The following is a 6991-nucleotide window of genomic DNA, read 5'->3' as shown; positions in this document are numbered from 1 at the left end:
AATGCCGAAAGCCCGTTTCGGGCCGGTGGCGACAGATGGCGACTCTGCTGGGGAAGCCTCGAGAGTCAGTCCCATTTAGTGACAGATTATTTTTAACAAATAATAGTTTAAAATTACTTTATTACCCCTTACTTGTATGATAACATGCTTTATTTATTTGGCTTTAATAACTGTTGTTTGTTTAAATTTTCCGCAATTGTTTGAAATATAAATTGCACACAAACCTTTGCACACAACAGTTCCCTCTATACCCGGGGGCATGAGTGGTAAGCCATAGGGAGTGGATGTTAGTACGGCCGGTTGTCGAATGGGTCTATAGGTGCCCGTAGACCGTTGTCGGAAAGCATCACTCAAGGTGATAACCATGAACTCGAGTCCGACAGTGCGTTGGAGCTTTCCATCGGCTTACGACAAGAGGAATTGGGTCCCTATAATGGGGGCACCTTGGGGGCCTCAGACCGGTGAGAACAGTTAGAACCACCTTGAATATGCACTTTTCTGCAGGATACCCCTACCTCGTGATTCGCTCGTGACTGTTCGTGGATGAGTGAATTGTTTGTGCATTGTTTATGTGAAATTGTTTGAGCATACATTGCATTTCTTTAAACATACAACATTCCTATTCCTTTTTAAATAAGAATAAATAGAAATAAGAATCTTCCATTACATGGTGTTAACATCTACCTTCATCACATTCATATAGGTAGTTTCCCTTTTCACCCAAAAATACAAAAAAAATAATAAATAAAAATACCCAAAAAAGAAAAAAGGGTTATTTATCCAAACCAAGCAATATCATGCATCATCTTAGGAACATCCCGAAAACATGATAATGCTTAGTTGAATAAACACAATGCATGCATATTCAACGTCATCATCTCATGTCATGCATTCTTATCAAAGATCATGGAGGGATCTAGGTTTGCATTTCATACATCCCTCCCAATAAATCATTAATAAACATTAATAAAAAGAAAGAAATAATCGATGCGTATGTTCAAGATGGATCGCACGCCATTTGTTATTAAGTGTAAGCCAACAACCGCACCAAGCGAGTGCACATCAACTCCGTTGTTGGTAATCAAGACGAATAAAGGGGAAGGTCCAACACCATTAAGGATCACTGCTCCAAGACCTTTCCCCTACGAATCAAATAAGGCTGTGCCGTGGATATACGACATCCATTCTTCTGCCTACAGCGATATCTCTAACATCGCTGGACTTGGGGGCATGACTAGGAGTGGCAGGATCTACACTCCCGATGATCTTCATGATAAAGCTCCCAAGAATAAAGAAAAGGAAAAAAGAAAAAGAAAAAAACCGAGGAAAATAAAGAATCCGAGGAGGAGACTGATGAGCTATTAAAATATATCCGACAGAGCGAGTACTCCATCATGGATCAACTTCATAAGACGCCAGCAAAGATTACTCTGTTGTCGTTGATCCTATGCTCCGAACCGCATCGGCAAGCTCTGTTGAAAGTCTTGAACGAGGCATATGTGTCGCACACTATCTCCCAAGACAAGTTTGAGGGGATTGTTAGTCACATCACGGCTAATGATCACCTCACTTTCACCAATGAGGAAATCCCCGCTGGGGGACCAAATCACAACAAGCCCTTGCACATCTCTGTAAAGTGCAAGGAGTATCACATCGCTAAAGTCTTGGTAGATAATGGATCTTCCTTGAACGTAATGCCAAAAAGAACGCTCGAGCAAGTGGCAATCAAGGGAATCCAAATGCGCCCGAGCAACATGATCGTCTGAGCTTTTGACGGTTCTAAAAGAGAAGTGGTGGGAGAAGTCAATCTTCCAATCCAAATTGGACCCACCATCTTCAACGTCGAATTTCAAGTGATGGACATTTCTCCCGCATATAGCTGTCTCCTCGGCCGACCTTGGATTCATGATGCGAAAGTTGTTCCCTCTACGCTCCACCAGAAAGTCAAGTTCATAGTGGGTGACAAACTGGTGACTGTACAAGCTGAAGATGACATACTCATCAGCAAGCCAGCTGCTATACCTTACGTGGATGCAGCAGAGGAAGCTTTAGAGACCGCTTTCCAAGCATTGGAAATTGCCAATGTTGAAACGTTTCCCCGAGAAACGAAGAAGGTAGCCTACATGCTCACGAAGCACGGATACTTGCCTAGACAAGGACTTGGCAAGGATTCCCAAGGAATTCCCGAGCTACCTATTATCAAGGATAATCCGGGGAAACAAGGGTTAGGATACAACCCTTATAAAGATCAAAGGACGAAGAGAAACCAAGATCCTTCTCGACGTTCTTTAAGCCAGATCTTTAGGAAGGCCGGTTCACAAGCGTTAAGGTCGGTCGTCGTCGTCAAGTGTTTTTCTCCTTCTGATAGGGATGTATAGACCTGATGACTATTAGAGATTACTCCTCGGGGACAGCCCGACCCCCGAGCCTCGATAGGGCACATGTTTCCTCTATGATTATAATAAAATCATTCTTCATTAATTCTTTATTGCTTCTTTTCTTGCTTGCAATAAAATTCTAGACCACATTATTTTTAACCCTGTTTGAATAAGCATAAATGAGGTTAAAATCATCTTGATAACAATAAACCCGCATCATTTTTATGTGGAAGTGTGTGTGACAACTTGGAGCACCTTCCCTTGGCCTCGACAAGTGCCATCATGGGTAAAAAGAAATCTTTTAAAATAAAAGAAGCTCGACAGGAAACCCAAAAAGGGGGCTGCGCAAAAATAAGAGCAAAAGACCCGCTAGGAATCCCACGAAAAGGGTGACCTAGGCAAAAGTTAGGGTTACGAAAATGAATAAAAACAAAGGTCCGCTAAAACGCCACAAAAGGGTGTTTTAGGCAAAAATAAGGACAATCAAAAAACGAAAGAAATCCATGATGGTACCATGAACCGAATTCAAAAAGAAAGGTTCAAGGGAAGTTATCTAAGTTGTCAAATCACAACGTCAATAACAAGATTTGATTAACTTCATGAATGTTTAAACAAACAAACCTAAACACAATAAGCCTACCTTGGCCAGCCATTCTTACAAAAACAATTTTTCAAAATAAAAATAAATCCCCTCTAAAACACAAACTTTCAAAAAAGAATATACCTTTCCTTTCTTTTCTCTCTTGTCCCAAACGATTTTAGGATAATCTAGTGGAAACATGGAGATATAGTGGTCAATAGGAGGGTTGACATATCTTTTAAAGGAAGGGAAGGATCATTTGGTTGATGACACCAAATCTCAATATAACACGCATCATTCCTCGGTTACAGAAATCGACAGCGCATAGCCCGTCTAGAGGAATGGCAAAAATCCAAACAGAAAAAACGCATCGGTTAATTCTTTTGAAAAATGAATCAAATAGAATTAGGTGCATCATACATCATACATGCATACAGATGATAGGTGTAATGGAAAATCACTTATTCTCTGTTTATTCAAAAAAAAAAAAAAAAAAAAATCAAACTTCAGAAAAAACTATGCGCCCGTATCATGTTCAGTATGCCCGTACCAAAATTAGGGTTATGAACAAATTTTCAATTCAATACGGGCATACTGAAATGAATAACGGCCGTATTGGCAATAACAGAAATCCTCCCTCACGTCAATGACAAAAATTCCTCCAAGAAGAAGAGGATAGGGGGAGCCATTCATTTTTTCTAAAAAAAAAAAAAACAAAAAAAAAAAACAAATTAATAAAATAATTAAACTTGCATTTTGTGCATCACGCACATTAATTGCACATTCAAAGACCTCATCATGAGGCAGTCGCATAAAATAGAAAAAATAGAAAAATTGCTTGTGTATGACAGCAGCAAACAAAATGCAGAAATTCAGAAAATCAATAAAACGTACAGAATAATTGAGCCTGAAGAGGCTTGCCGAAATAATACTCTCTCAGAATAACTGAGCCTGGAGAGGCTTGCCAAAATAATACTCTCTCAAGATAACTGAGCCTGGAGAGGCTTGTCGAAATAATACTCTCTCAGAATAACTGAGCCTGGAGAGGCTCGCCGAAATAATACTCTCTCAGAATAACTGAGCCTGGAGAGGCTCGCCGAAATAATACTCTCTCAGAATAATTGAGCCTGGAGAGGCTCGCCGAAATAATACTCTCTCAGAATAACTGAGCCTGAAGAGGCTTGCCAAAATAATACTCCCCAGAGACATTTCTGTACAGAAAAAGCCAAAACCAACAAAAAAGGCAAAAATACAGAAAAAGCCAAAATCAACAAAAAACACAGAAAAAGCCAAAATCAACAAAAAAGGCAAAAACACAGAAAAAGCCAAAATCAACAAAAAGGCAAAATACAGAAAATCCAACAAATTATACAGAATAACTGAGCCTGGAGAGGCTTGCCAAAATAATACTCTCCAAAAGACATCTCAGCTTGCATTCTTGGGCTGAACAAGAAAAGCAACTCATCGTACAGAATAACTGAGCCTGGAGAGGCTTGCCGAAATAATACTCATACAGAATAACTGAGCCTGGAGAGGCTTGCCGAAATAATACTCCCACAGAATAATTGAGCCTGGAGAGGCTAGCCGAAATAATACTCCCACAGAATAACTGAGCCTGGAGAGGCTTGCTGAAATAATACTCCCACAAAATAATTAAGCCTGGAGAGGCTTGCCGAAATAATACTCTCCAAAAGACGTCTCAGCTCGCATTCTCGGGCTGAACAAAAAACCAATTCATCATACAGAATAATTGAGCCTGGAGAGGCTTGCCGAAATAATACTCCCCAGAGATATTTTAGCTTTCACTCTTGGACCAAATTTCCCAAAGAGAGCTATCAAAGCAAGATCGTCAAAATCCCCAATGGAAGCGCGATCATCCAAAGCAAAATATTCAGTCAAAGGACTTGAAACTTCCTCAGTGGAAGATAGCTCTCTGACTCAAGCGCTGAGTGAGGCTAAGCCTGCAGAGGCTTCCTAAATAATACTCTGGGATACATAAGATCCCCAAATCCCCAGTCGCCTACTCAAGAGGCACCCCTACAAAAGGAGAAAAATAAATAAAAAAAATATATATTCCCCAAGCGGAATTCGGCATCCAGCCAACCACTAAACATCAAGATGATTTGCCTAACAGAAGAGGTCAATCAAAAATCAACATCCAGAATCCCCAGCGGATAACAGCCTACACAGAGGCAGCAAAAACCAGAAAAACAAAAAGAGTCACCCGAATAAGGATAACCGGGATACTCCACCAACGTCAAAGGACGTCAGCCAATCATAAGGCATCGCTCACATCAGAAAGAGCATCTTCGTGTCTACACCCCAAGGAAACAGAAATTCCTCAATGGGTACCAACTACGCAATGGAAAGTTGGGACACAAGAACCTATGAGTAACTGCACATCCCCTAGACGGATCCCTGCGTTATCCAGCCCTCAGCGGCACCAAAATCAAAAACAAATCGTCGAAGCAGCATCGTGGACTGTGGAGACAAACTTATCTCAGCCACCCTGGAGAGGGAAAACTCACCCTGGAGAGGGCAAACTCAGCCACCCTGGAGAGGGCAAACTCACCCTGGAGAGGGCAAACTCAGCCACCCTGGAGAGGGCAAACTCACCCTTGAGAGGGCAAACTCACCCTGGAGAGGGCAAACTCAACACCCTGGAGAGGGCAAACTCAGCCACCCTGGAGAGGGCAAACTCACCCTGGAGAGGGCAAACTCAGCCACCCTGGAGAGGGCAAACTCACCCTGGAGAGGGCAAACTCAGCCACCCTGGAGAGGGCAAACTCACCCTGGAGAGGGCAAACTCACCCTGGAGAGGGCAAACTCAGCCACCCTGGAGAGGGCAAACTCACCCTGGAGAGGGTAAACTCACCCTGGAGAGGGCAAACTCAGCCACCCTGGAGAGGGCAAACTCACCCTGGAGAGGGCAAACTCACCCTGGAGAGGGCGAACTCAGCCACCCTGGAGAGGGCAAACTCACCCTGGAGAGGGCAAACTCAGCCACCCTGGAGAGGGCAAACTCACCCTGGAGAGGGCAAGACTCATGCTACCAAAGTGACTAGAAGCGCGGAGGTATGCACCAACCTGGAGAGGCTACTCAACAATTTTTCCACCTGAAGACACTACAAGTCAGAAGGATGGCACACTCCCCGGACAATTGGGTCAACTCCTTTACTTATCAAACGGTACACCAAAAGGCCGTTTGACTAAGTAAAGGGGGGGCAGCTGTAGACCCCTAAAATTGTCCGGGTCGGAAATAAAGCTTGAAGACTCTTGAGGACTGAAGGAAAGTCAGCCAGAAGGACTCATGGAAGGCCCTAGGAGGATTCTCTGTAGGTCTAGAGGTCTTGTAATAGCTCAAAATAAGGAAGTGGAGGGAATGAAGCCCAATACGGCCTCCCAAAAGTTCAGTACGGCCGTATTGAACATTTTGAACTACAATACGGCCGCACTGAACTCAATACGGCCGTATTGAGGTTTCTTGAACTTCAATACGGCCGCACTGAACTCAATACGGCTGTATTGAGGTTTCTTGAACTTCAATACGGCCGCACTGAACTCAATACGGCTGTATTGAGGTTTCTTGAACTTCAATACGGCCGTACTGAATTCAATACGGCCGTATTGTAGTTCAAAAACTCAATACGGGCCGTATTGACCTCCAGGGCCCGTATTGCGCCTGTTCCCTATAAATAAGACGTCATTTGGACGTCATTCGACACTTTTACACTGAGTTTTAACCCTCTTCTTGAGTATTCTGGGTTTTTTTGAGCAGTGCTCTGCCTAGAAATCACTCGGAGAGTTGATCCGACAAAGTTCTCGAGTTCTGAGCTTTTTGCTTGAGTCTCAAACTGAGTCGAAGGGAAATCCTCCGGATTTCCATAGTTAAAATTTTCTAGGAGGGAGCGAGCGGGCTTGTAGAGCGAGGGAACGCCAAAAAGCTTCCCAGTTTTACTTGAATATAAAAGCACGCTTCAAAGGTTTCTTCTTAAGACCTTCCTTTTACTGCTTTCTGTGTGTATATTTAACT

Source organism: Cajanus cajan, chromosome 1 (genome assembly GCF_000230855.2).
Source record: "Cajanus cajan strain Asha chromosome 1, NIPB_CcT2T_4, whole genome shotgun sequence".
Classification (NCBI taxonomy): Eukaryota; Viridiplantae; Streptophyta; class Magnoliopsida; order Fabales; family Fabaceae; genus Cajanus; species Cajanus cajan.
Note: the sequence above shows the minus strand (reverse complement) of the source record.